This window comes from Phocoena phocoena, chromosome 7, assembly GCF_963924675.1.
Source record: "Phocoena phocoena chromosome 7, mPhoPho1.1, whole genome shotgun sequence".
Taxonomy (NCBI): domain Eukaryota; kingdom Metazoa; phylum Chordata; class Mammalia; order Artiodactyla; family Phocoenidae; genus Phocoena; species Phocoena phocoena.
In genome coordinates, this window is record NC_089225.1 from 14181552 (window position 1) to 14195367 (window position 13816).

The 13816-nt window shown below is 38.0% G+C and overlaps 2 pseudogenes; both read left to right on the plus strand.

The window, feature by feature from the left end:
* The window catches only part of LOC136125938 (small ribosomal subunit protein mS31 pseudogene), an 86859-nt pseudogene extending 85100 nt beyond the window's left edge, over positions 1-1759 (plus strand).
* Positions 1760-5818: 4059 nt separating this feature from the next.
* On the plus strand, positions 5819-13483 carry LOC136125790 (small ribosomal subunit protein uS10-like; annotated as a pseudogene).
* Positions 13484-13816: the final 333 nt, after the last annotated feature.

The window sequence follows — 13816 nt, forward strand, 5'->3', positions numbered from 1 at the left end:
TATAAAATGTATTTCTATGAAAACAACAATTAAAAATTGAAATTAGAAAAAATGAAAAGATTTACCTATTATTCCATGTGCTTTCTGTATAAAAATCACCAGTTGGTTAGGCACTTGTGTGCAGAAAACAATTCTGATTAACTTAGAAAAGGAGGGCAAAGTTACTGGAAGAATTTGGTATGGCACAAATAAAGGAAAGCAGTGTAATCAGGTAATACAGAGGACAAGACACAAGGCATCTTCTGGGACCAAGGCAGCCGAACTGATTGGACTTTTCAGGCCACTATTATTGGGATAAATGAGCTCCAAACATTTTGTTATACTCACCATGCTGCTCAAGATTCAAATTCCCAACAGGAAGCGTCTGATTGGCCTAGGGAGTCACATTCCTCTTAATTAGAAAAGGGTAGAATCAAGAGAGCATGAGAAACAAAGGGTAGTTTTCCAAAGGAAACTCACCATTTCATTGCCAATGAAGAGGAGATAGATGATGAACAGTCAAAAGCAGTAGACATCAAATCAAAATTCCATTTCCTTACATTCATCCCCATATTGCTATGAGCAATACTGCTTTAAAAATATCCAATATGTAGAGGACGCGTTGTCGCCCCTGTGTGCCCAATTCTGTTTCTCCGCTCCTCCCTCTTCGCCCCCTTTGCCGCCTCCTTTTGTGCTCCGGAGGCCCAGAGGTATTGGCGGCCGCCATCGTGCTACTCGCGTCTCTGCATGAACATGGTCAGGACAAAAAATAATATCCAAAGATATTTTGTCACTAACAGCGTGATCTATAGCAAGAAAGATGAGCAGTCTGTTCCAACTCGTGAGATTTCCAAGGAGACAGAGAGCCAACACAGTGTAAAGGAGAATACGTAAAAAGATTCTTAAGGGAATGAAAGTTGAATTAAGCACAGTAAATGTACAAACAACAAAGCCACCCAACAGAAGCCAACTTAAAAGTTTGGAGGCTTCAACTGGCAGACTTCAGAAAGCTCCAGAAGATGACCCCCAAAGAGAAGTGAGTCCCTGAGTTGTGGCTGCTGCATCCGCGGTTGCAGACTCTCTCCCTTTTGTTAAGCAGATGAACAAGTCAGAGCTGCTCAAGCAGCTCCAGCAGCACGAGGAAGACTCGAGGGCACAGAAGGTTGGAGAGACACCCAAAATTAGTTTCACTAGCATCATATCAGATATGAAAGTTGCCAGATCTGCCACAGCGAGAGTTAGCACAAGACCAGTGCATCAGATTCAGTTTGATGAAAGGACTGATGATTTTGTTGCCCAAGAGAAGGCTGCTGATCTGAGAAAAAGTTTTAGGAAAAATATATTCAAGGGGAAGAGGCTTAATATTTTTGAGCTTAAGGCAGTTACTAAAGAGGCACCTGAAACAGAGGCAGCACCTTCTCTTTGGGATGTAGAATTTTCTGAGCAGTTAGCGGCAGTCAAAGAGCAACACTTTCAGAATGGTTTTGAAGAGATGATCCAGTTGACAAAAGAGGGGAAATTGTAGGAGTTCCCAACTAACAACGAAGCAGGTTTTGATGATGATGGTTCAGAATTTCATGAACATATATTTCTGGATAAATACCTGGAGGATTTTCCAAAACAAGGACCAATTCGCCACTTCATGGAGTTGATGACCTGTGGCCTTTCCAAAAACCCATATCTGAGTGTTAAGCAGAAGGTTGAACATATAGAGTGGTTTAGAAATTATTTTAATGAAAAACAGGACATTCTAAAAGAAAGCGGCATACAGCTCAATTGAAGACCATGGAAATTTTTATTTCAAGCTGTTGGAGATTCATATTATAATTTTAAAATTTTACTAGAAAAAAAATCCAATATTTAAAAGTTCAAGCTTAAATATCATCAGACAACAGCTACATCCATTAACAAACTATTGCACAATTCCTTTAATGAAAAATCCACTAAATTGCATTACAAATATAATTCTATTAATAAATATAACTTCACAAACATGCTCTAGTTGTTCATCAGTTCTGTGGAAAAGAATGTATAACTCTACTGTGCTTGGAACCTTCAGCATCTCTTTTATTTTCAATAGTATTATGTTACCTTTTAAAATACAATTCAGTGGAAATTTAAGTTGCCAATCAGACTCTGCTCTTCTAGAAGAGTTGATAAAGCATAAAAGAAACATACTTGCTAAGGAGAGGTCTAGAGCTCTCTTCTCCCTAGTGCTTACTACTGGTGATAGAAGTTCTTTTGGAAACACGTTATTTCAAAATTGTGTAGCTTGTTTCCTCTACACTTCCTTCAAAATACTTTTCTAGCTTTTTTGAGTACACTTTTTAATTTTTTTCTTTTTTTTTTTTTTTTTTTTTTTACTTATAAGACACCTGAGAATATTTTGAAATAATTGGATACAAAAGTTGACTGTATGGGGACTTCCCTGGTGGTCCAGTGGTTAAGACTCCATGTTTCCACTGCAGGAGCCGCAGGTTCTATCCCTGGTCTGGGAACTAAGATCCACATGCACTGTGGTGTGGCCAAAGGAAAAAAAAGTTGAGTGTATGAACATATCTATTCCCAGAGCAGCTTCTACAGTTTTCTATCTATAAATGCTATGGTTTTTCATTAGACGATTGTAGGATTTAAGTACATTTACAAGCAATATTTAATATAAAATATATTAGAAGGTTTAGAGTGATATTTATTAAGAGAAAAGTAGATTATAGTTGTCTCCCAGAAAGACAAAGATCTTGAATTAATCTTTGAAAAAAACATAGATCTCACATCAAATGAGTTTTCTTTTAGTAAATAAGGTTAAAATGCCTTTTCTAACAGCACAATGTTCATGTGATAGATGAATGTATCATTTACTAAAAAAAGACATTAAAAAAGGGCTTATCCCAAAAGATTTATTTCTTTGATCTGGCTAATCAAATGAAGAAAACAAGGAGTTTGTATATGTAGACCACAGCCAAGAAACTTCTCAAAGGGCTGACTCAAACATCTAGTTTGACCATCATCATAAACCTTCAAACTAGAGATATAATAACATTTGATAAATGAGAAATGAAGGCTAAGAGGACCTCTACTTTTATACTAGTTAGTTTGGAATTATCTACCTACTGAGGATGATCAGAAATGCTTGATAAAAAGTAAAAAACATCCTGAGAGCTTACAAGATTGTGAAACATTCTTAGAATAAGATCCAAGAGAAAATGGAAATTCAGAGAAATAAAACTGAGAAAAATTTTTTCTAGGGGATTTTTTAACTGAGTAAAGGAAAGTAAATGCCTGAGATGGGTATCAGAGGTATCAACAGCCTTGTAGGACTTGGATGAAAAACTGTACATTGGGTTCTTAAAAGCTACATCCCCAAATTATGGTTTAATTGGAAGTAGTTCAGACTTAGTGACTGTAAAGCAATTTCAAATCATTTCAAAACCTGGAGTTGAATGAACTGATTTAGATTGTCATTGTCTCCAGGCACCTTGCAAGAGAAAAAGTAAATCCTCTTTTCTACAAAAGAATTGCTACAAATAGTTTTTCAACTAAATGCCTGATTCACGATGCAAAAATAAGGTACACAGAAAGGAGAGAAAACCAGCAGAAAAATAAAATAGAATAAATAAAATAAAATAACAAAGACACCAAAAAACATTCCAGAAAAAAAAATTACCATGAAGACAACATGATTAACAAAGTTGACAAAATTTACACATATAGAATGACATACCCCAAAACTGGTAAATAATCTTTTTTCATACCAAGCACACACAGAACATTTACAAAAAAATGACTATATACTGATTTTGTTGGAAGCTCCCAACACCACCTCCAGGTTTGAAAATTTACAAGGAGGACTCACAGAACTCAGTATATGGTTGTACTCATGGCTATGATTTATTACAGCAATAGATACTGTAGATATGATTTATTACAGCAATAGATACTGTTCTGGGCTTAAAATCATGCCTCTCCCACCCTTTCCCAAATTCATATATGGATGTCCTAACCCCAAGTACCTCAGTATGGGACTGTATTTGGAGACAGAGCCTTTAAAAGGTAATTAAGTTAAAATGAGGCCATTAGAATGGGTCTTAATCCAATATGACTGGTGTCTTTATAAGTGGAGATTGGGGCACACAGATAGATGCCAGGGGCACATGAACAGAGAAACAACCATGTGAAGAGGCAGAAAATGGGTGGCCGTCTGCAACCCAGGGAGAGAGGCCCCAGGAGGAACCAACCCTATCAACATGTCAATCCAGAACTTCTAGAATCCAGACCTTTGAGAAAGTACATTTCTGTTGTTTAAGCCACCCTGTCTGCGGTATTTTGTTACACAGCTCTGGTAAACAAATACAAATATCAAGAAAATCAGCAAAGGGAAAAGCCACATGTAGTAAAGTATCAAGGAAATCAGGCATAAGCTTCCAAAAGTCCTCTCCCAGTAGACACATAATTTCTCTAGCAGTGAGTTATGACAACATGTGTAAAACATTCTCACTAGTCTCATGAAAGACTCATTTATTGGGAGTTGGTTATGCATGCACCCTCTGGCTATCACGTATCAAAATTACAGACTCCAAGAAGGAAAACAGGTGTTCAGCATAAAACATATTGTTGTACAAACAATTTAGGCACAGTGAACCACTCTTACTAGTTCTGGGGATGACTGGAACCCCCTTGAAACCTAAGTTAACAGACCCCAGCCCAGGGCCAGCCTTGCAAGCAGGCTTTACTAAGGAAAGCAGTTTCAGCCCTGTTATTTCAACTCTTTTCTGCACGGTCCTCCTCTTGCCCTCTGGCCAAGGCATATTTACAACAAAATTATTATCAGGAGAACCCACCAAATTGCAGTGCTATCTCAGTGATAACCTTTAGGGGTCATGAATTTATTCAGTTAAAACAAATCCCGTTTACCATAAAAGTCTATCTTAGAAAACAAGTGCCGTCCTCCTTACCCTTTTTAACCTGGCCCACAGCATCAATTTACTCACAGCAGCATTCTGGTCTGTAAGTTCAAGTCGACCTGAATGCCTTCCAGGAGTAAGGCAGTGTCTTGGCAGGATACACACATAAAAAGTATAATCCCAGAGGGCACATGCAGGACATTATAATATAATAAAGAATTTATCATTGTTAGGGACCCACAAACAGGATCTATATTAATTAGGCAGTATAAGTTAATAGTGCCCTTGATGTGGTCTCCCACCCTGGGGCCTATTGCCCTAGGATTCTAAGTCCCGTCCACTTAACTCAGTTCAGTTCTTTGTTTCAAATGAACCGCCTGAGACAGTCAATTCCAAATAGTTTTGCTTGTCCCTGACACCAGTTCATCCTCATCGCAAATGTGAATGGCATCTGGAGGTGTTCTGCGTGGAAAGTGCTGAGGCCACCCCCTGCTGTCTCAGAGACAAGTGTGATCATAAGCCCAGCAGTAAGATTGATTCAAAATGCTCACAGCAGCTTGGAAAGTCAACACTGGGGATTTTTCTCTTTGCTTCGGTAGGAGGAAAAAGCTTCCAGGGACAGTTTTGAAAAATAAAGATCATTAATCCCCTCTTCATTCCCCATGTCTGCCCAGGTACCGGGGTTTTGTTTTTACTCTGTTAGTAAAAAGTAAGTGTATCTCATTCAGCAATCATAACTTTATACTTTTTCAATTATCCCTACTGTTACCCAAATCATTCATGTAGAAAAGTTGTATGCAAGAGAGTCCAAGCTTTTTCTCCAGTTAAAAAAAGACAAAATAAAACAAAAAACAAAGAGTCTTGTATACAACTTAATCAGAAAGACACTTCATGTTTAGAAATTAGAACAAAATCCTGAGTTTTCAAAAATTTTTGAAATGAGTTTGTACACCCTCCATCCCTTTCATTCTGATCACTCACCTAGTGAGCAACCTACCAAACACAATTCCTTTTTCTGGAAATAGCTGCATTTAGTAATAAAATTGCTTACTGAATTGCGGCACCAGGAGAAAGTTGAGGGAAGTAGGCTCAAGCTATCGGTTTATGACTGCAAGCTATAACTAATCAGAAAAGCCAAACACAGGTCAACAGCAGTGAACATTCCCCAGTGGGTCAAGAGTCTCATCTGTCGGACGTGGGTGGAGGCTTCACCATCCCCATGATGTGCCCTCTTCCCAACTTTCAGCCTTTGGCAGAGAGCACAAGTTAGGAATGCAATCAGTCTCAGAAATATAAAATTGGTCCAGAGCTCAGATAGTTCCATCAGAGAATAAGCCCTTTTCTGTGGGCATTTGTATATGACACAGATGGTTTAGTCAGCATCAAGGATATTTTCATAGTTTATGATCCCACAGAGGGAGATCCTAAACCTGCAGCAGTCTTGGAATCTGAGTTCTGTTTGTTAGAGAAGTATGCCTGCCTCGTTTTAGTATAGCACATGCTGAGGCCAAAACAGCCCATAACAGGCAATATTAGGTTTTAGCTTGGAGTTAGATCCAGGTAATGAGTATCTGAATTCAGATTCTAAAAAATTCAGTGGCTTTTCGTTAGCAGCAGCAAAGCCAAAATTCAATAGGACCAGACAGCTGTATTCCAACTCCAAGTGACAAGCAAAGATTTCCTGAGCTTTTTTTGTCTTGTAAGTCTGAGTGTCCAAACTGATCCACTCAAAACTATGCACATTAGGCTAGAAAAGTATCTGCCTCTAAGGGTCAGATATCTTATTTTATAAGAGCTCATAAGCAATTAAAAACTGTTTTTATAGTATCAAAATTGTATCTCCATCTGGAGATTGACTCTCTGTTCTTGTATCTCCCTTTATTCAGGGGCTCTAATAGTAGGCAAAAATCAGAATCAGAAACATCAGTTACAAAGCCATATTTTTAAAATACGTCAAGAACCTCAATTCCAACCAACTCACCCATGATAAAAAGCAAGGAATCTGTATCCTAAGAGCACATTTCTTTGCAGCTTTCCCTGATTGTGATGCTCCCTCTAGGATTTGTGAAATTACAAACATTTACAAAAATTTTATTATACATGCAGATGCAATAATCACAAAGTACAAAGCCAATTAAAAATCTCTTTATATGCTATTGTAAATTTATTATAACTTCTATCAGTAAAGTTCACATTTACAGGTTTAAGTTCACAGTTTCTGGGGGAGCTCCAGAAGCAATGCACAGCGGAGGCAGGAGGTCTGCAGCAGTCGAAGAAGCAGTTAGGATGAAAAAATGGCAAAAGTATTTTTCCTTTTATCCCCCGTCTGGTTTATCTAAAGCTTTGATCCAATTCTGGCAACTGATTTAATCTTCTTCTCCCACTTGGAGGAGAAAAAATATAAACTTTTAACATTTCTGGGCTATCTAAAGATCACATTTGGGAACGTTTGGTCTCTTTGTTTCTCCTTCCACTGGGAAGAGAGACAACAACCAAAGACATTACCAGACAGCATTCTTTTCTCCTCACTGTAGTTGGATTACCAAAAATAGCTAGAGAATCCAGCAAGCTGATTCTCCTGGAGTAGATAAATCATTTTTAAATTCCATATGTAACTTTTACCTTTCACAATAGACAGCAATTCAGCTGCTCTTTCATACCATGGCTAACTTATAGACACCCAACAAGTAGAGGTTTATCCTTCTCCACCCTTTTAACTTGCTTTTTCCCAAACAATGTTTTTGCCATATTTCAGTGGGTCAAGGTCACGCTAGCACATACCACTTCTAACACCAACTATGTCAGGGCAGAACTCACAGGAATCAGTATAGTCTTACTCATGACTATGATTTACTACAGCAAAAGGATACAAAGCAAAATTAACAAAGGGAAAATGTGAAGAAGTAAAGTCAGGAGGAAACCAGGTTCATGCTTTTCTCAGTCCTCTCAGTTACATCAGGTACTATTACCGTTAATTTCTTTTTCTACAGTATTTAATTAATCCAAACTTACTCCTTTTACTATAGACATTGTACCTTTTATGCTTGGAGTTGTTCATTTCTACTTTTGTTTCTGTTTTCATGTCTACGCATTTTTATTCTTATCTGTGTCCAAAACTCTATTGCACAAATCTGCTCATTTCTACACCTCTGGTGCCTTCCACTTAATATATACCTAGTAGGTTAATAAATATTTTACTGGATAACAAGTTATAGCTGTCCTGTATGTTTCCCTTCAAGTGGGATCAGATATCTGAATATCTCCTTTTCCTGGAAACAGGCTATCTTCATAAGAAAGTGAAGAAGAAATATCTTCTAGCCTCAGCATTACATCACCACCATTTTAAAGATGTTGTCTTTATGCTTACTTCATGATGATTACTACACATACCTGCACTACCAAGAGCCTGTTTGATCATAGGGCTAAGCTTCCTGCACCTGGAGAAGGCTTTGTTCTTTAACAGTTTCATGCCCATTGTGAGTAACTCACTTATTTCTCTTGACTTCTTGGCATCTCCTGTTTTGTACTTGTATCACTGACTCCACAAACGTAAAATACAAACAAGAAAACATTTATTTTCAGAAATATTCAGAATATTGCTATCTTATTTTTAAACTGTACGTTTGAGTATACACTAAGAGCAACTATTCTTATTTAAAAAATCTGGCTAAAGAAGTAGATCTGTGAAGAGAGGCTTGGAAACAAGAAGGGCATTTCTGGGTTGTATACGAAGTCATCACAGAGAAAGAGTAATTTTTATGTTTGTTTTCATACAAAATGAGGTAAAATTTAGTATATAATATATCGTTCCTCAACTCAAAGCCAAGGTTATGAAGAGGTGAGAAGTCATGGGGTTATAAGTATTGCAGGAAAAGGAATTTTCCTTGCTTTTTCTTTTACATAGAACATACACTTTTTTTTTACCCTTTGTAACAGTGTATTACCCAAGGAGATTACCACACATCTCTCTTGCCAACCTTGTTGTAGTGCTCTGAATAAACAGAGTACACTCTTCTCTGTATGCCTGGGAATTTCTTTGGGCTTTGTAGCCATTATCTTGCTACCAGTCAAGGGGTGGCCCCTTCACATAAAATTCTTGCCTTAAATTCTTCTTTCATTTTAGTTTTTCTCTTAGAACTTAATCTTTCTAAGCATCAAGAAGATTAGAGATTGCTACTCTTACTTTTTTTTTTCCTAGTAGGGAGGAAAAGGAACTAACATTGATGTCTTTTGTCGAAGGCTCATCTCAGGATGATTCTTCAGTAGTTCTCCTACATGTTACCTCCTGTCAAATCTGCTCTGAATAGCCTCATATCCACCCACACCCAACTTATCTTACAAGTGAGTCTAGAAGAACAACTAAAACTATGCATATGAAACTTCATAAACTACAAAGATTAATTGAATTAAATGATTGATTTTTGATTTTTGCATATGTGATTGTAGTATCTGAATACTGTTGATAAGTTTTCTAAAGCAAAAATATTCTTATAGAAACATTAGAAAATATAGAAGGTTGTCACTATTCAGGAAGAAAAAAACTACAAGTAATTTATTTAAAACAAAATTTAGTGCATAAAGGAACCAACTGAAAATGACATCAAGAACTTATTCCATTTTCAGAGGAAGCAAACAACATTTTGCGTTAATATAGAAATACTTATTGCATAGTCCCACCAAAACCCCCAAATCTAGAGGGGTAAAGAAAGCATGGCAAGTCCATAGGATCTATTATTGGCTGAACTGTATCCCCTTGATATTCATATGCTGAAGCTTTCACCCCCAATGTGGTTATATTTGGAGATGGGGCCTTTAAGGGGTTAATTAAGATTAAATGAGGTCATATGAGTGGGACCGTAATCTGATAAGACTTGTGTTCTTACAAAGAGAGGAAAATACACCAGAGATGTATGGACACAGAAAAAAGGCCATGTGAAGACACAGCAAGAAGGTGGCTGTCTGTAAGCCAAGGAGAGAAACCAGTAGATATCAATCCTACTGGCACCTTGTTCTTGAACTTCCATCCCCAGAATTGTGAGAAAATAAATTTCTGTTATTTAAACCATTCTGTCTGTGGTACTTTCTTCTAGCAGCCCTAGCAAACTAATACAGGGTCCATAGGAACTACCTCACTTAGATTTATCTTCAAATTCATGATTTTAACTGATTTTAATTTTAAAGCAAGTGCTTTCAGAGGTTTCTCTCTGTCCAAGTCTGACTTCTTTATACAGAACATATAAAAATCAACAATTAGTTCAGCAGCTTCACCAGAAATAGAGAATACTCAGTCATGTCAATGGAACTCTCTCCACATTTCTCAGATGTTAGCTCTCTTAAGAAGTAATATAGTTTAAATTCATTGATCCTTCATTATAAACCCTAGCTTAGTATGAAGAACAGGCTGTTAGGTAGAAGCTACTAAGACATTTTGTGGGGCAAAGCAGATATCATGAGTACTTGATTTTTGAGTTTATAAGGATAAATAAATAATAGAAGATATCAAGAAATATAGTTGGAAATTGAAACACTGCATAATCTATAATCTTGTACATTCTTATGTATGCATAAGAATAAATACACAAATAGATGGAATGAAATAGAAAATTCAGAAAAAGTTATTTAAATTCATCCAAGAATAAATAAATTTGAGTAGAAAAAAATTTTAAGGGTATATGCTTTCATACTCAGAACACTTTTCCTGGAGATCACATCCAACCTGTCAGCTTCAAAAAATATATCTCTATGCTCACAATGTTCAAATCTCTATATCAAGCCTAGACTAGCCTTTTCAAACCCGTGTTTTCCTCAGTAAATTATTTTACAAAAATTATGAGCTAATATTTAAAAAATCAAAGATCTTTTTCTACATGGCACATAAAAATAATGTTAGATGTATAAAAGAGTTGAACATAAGAAATAAAATGGGAAAAATAGGAAAAAAGAAAAAGAAACTAAGCTGTGGAGATAAATCACGTGTGTTATGAATTACAGGTGAATTTGTCACCTCAGTAATGTGGACACAGGTGATTTATTTTTTTTTGCGGTATGCGGGCCTCTCACTGTTGTGGCCTCTCCCGTTGCGGAGCACAGGCTCCGGACGCGCAGGCTCAGTGGCCATGGCTCACAGGCCCAGCCGCTCCGTGGTATGTGGGATCTTCCCGGACCGGGGCACGAACCCGTGTCCTCTGCATTGGCAGGCGGACCCTCAATCATTATGCCACCAGGGAAGCCCCACAGGTGATTTTTTACTTACTGCTCTCAGAAGTTTGATACAGTCTCTCACTTTAGGATTAGTGATTAGCTAAAAGCAAATAGTGGAAGAGCCATGGAAATATAAGATAAAAAATATAATTAAAAATGAAAGAAGCTCTTTGAGGAAGACTCTGTCACCGCTGCAGAGGAGCCTTGGGTCACACGCATCTGCTCCTGACTCACCGCTCTTCACTTTTGCTGAGGAACAAGTCGGTCAGGAAGATGTGCGACAGCCATGGCTTTTAAAGAGAGCCGAACAAGTCTCTTTTTGAATTATGGTTTTCTCAGGCTATATGCCCAGCAGTGGGATTGCTGGATCATACGGTAGCTCTATTTTTAGTTTTTTTAAGGAACTTCCATACTGTTCTCCATAGTGGCTGTATCACTTTACATTCCCACCAACAGCGCAGGAGGGTTCCCTTTTCTCCACATCCTCTCCAGAATTTATTGTTTATAGAGTTGTTGTTGTTGTTGTTTTAACATCTTTATTGGAGTAAAATTGCTTTACAATGGTGTGATAGTTTCTGCTTTATAACAAAGTGAATCAGTTATACATATATCCACATATCTCCTCCCTCTTGCTTCTCCCTCCCTCCCACCCTCCCTCTCCTACCCCTCTAGGTGGTCACAAAGCACCGAGCTGATCTCCCTGTGCTATGCAGCTGCTTCCCACTAGCTATCTATTTTACGTTTGGTAGTGTATATATGTCCATGCCACTCTCTCACTTCATCCCAGCTTACCCTTCCCCCTCTCCGTATCCTCAAGTTCATTCCCTAATAGGTCTGCATCTTTACTCCCTTCTTGCCCCTAGGTTCTTCTGACCATTTTTTTTTTAGATTCCATATATATGTGTCAGCATACGGTATTTGTTTTTCTCTTTCTGACTTACTTCACTCTGTATGACAGTTTCTAGGTCCATCCACCTCACTACAAATAACTGTTTCATTCCTTTTTATGACTGAGTAAAATTCCATTGTATATATGTGCCATATCTTCTTTATCTCTTCATCTGTTGATAGACACTTCTGTTGCTTGCATGTCCTGCCTATTGTAAATAGAGCTGCAATGAACATTTTGGTACATGACTCTTTTTGAATTATGGTTTTCTCATGGTATATGCCCAGTAGTGGAATTGCTGGGTCCTATGGTAGTTTTATTTTTAGTTTTTTAAGGAACTTCCATACTGTTCTCCATAGTGGCTGTATCAATTTACATTCCCACCAACAGTGCAGAAGATTCCTTTTTCTCCACACCCTCTCCAGCATTTATTGTTTCTAGATTTTTTGATGGCCATTCTGACTGGTGTGAGGTGATACCTCATTGTAGTTTTGATTTGCATTTCTCTAATGATTAGTGATGTGGAGCATCTTTTCACGTGCCTCTTGGCCATCTGTAAGTCATCTTTGGAGAAATGTCTATTTAGGTCTTCTGCTCATTTTTCAATCAGATTCATTGCAGCACTATTTACAATAGCCAGGACATGGAAGCCACCTAAATGTCCATTGACAGATGAATGGATAAAAAAGATGTGGCACAAATATACAATGGAATATTACTCAGCCATGAAAAGAAATAAAATTGAGTTATCTGTAGTGAGGTGGATGGACCTAGAGTCTGTCATACAGACTGAAGTAAGTCAGAAAGAGAAAAACAAATACCGTATGCTAATGCATATATATGGAATCTAAAAAAAAAAAATGGTACTGATGAACCTAATGGCAGGACAGGAGTAAAGATGTAGACATAGACAATGGATTTGCAGACACAGTGGGGAAGCTGGGACAAAGTGAGTGTAGTAGCGACATATACACTACCAAATGTAAAATAGATAGCTAGTGGGAAGCAGCTGCATAGCACAGGGAGATCATCTCGGTGTTTTTTGACAACCTAGAGGGGTGGGATTGGGGGGTAGGAGGGAAGCTTAAGAGGCAAGCAATTATACTCCAAAAAAATAAAATAAAATTATACTCCAGAAAAATAAAATAAAACAGTAAAGATAGCAGAAAGAATCCCATGGAGACACAGGTGGTGATTCACCAGATTAGAATCACCCTCACCAGCTGCAACATGAAGCCTTTGGAGAAGGTATGTGCTGATCTGATCATTGGTGCGAAGGAAAAGAATCTCAAAGTGAAAGGACCGGTTCAGATCCCTACCAAAACTTTGAGAATAACAAGGAAACTACAAGGAAAACTCCTTGCAGTGAAGGTTCTAAGACTTGGGATCGTTTTCAGATGAGGATCCACAAGCAACTCATTGACCTGCACATCCTTCTGAGATTGTCAAGCAGATCACTTCCATCAGTATTGAGCCAGGAATCGAGGTTGAAGTCACCATTGAAGATGCTTAAATCAACATTTTTAATAAATTGATAATCAGTTGTTAAATTTTGTTGACTTTTATTCATAATACTGACAGGTCTTAGGAATAGAGTTGTGCTATGGAATTCATTCCACCTTTTAAGCAGAATAATTAAAATTAGATGGATAGGGCTTACCTGGTGGCACAGTGGTTGAGAGTCTGCGTGCCAACGCAGGGGACACGGGTTCATGCCCCGGGTCCGGGAAGATCCCACATGCTGCGGAGCGGCTGGGCCCATGAGCCATGGCCACTGAGCCTGCATGTCCGGAGCCTGTGCTCTGCAACGGGAGAGGCCACAACAGTGAGAGACCCGCATACCACA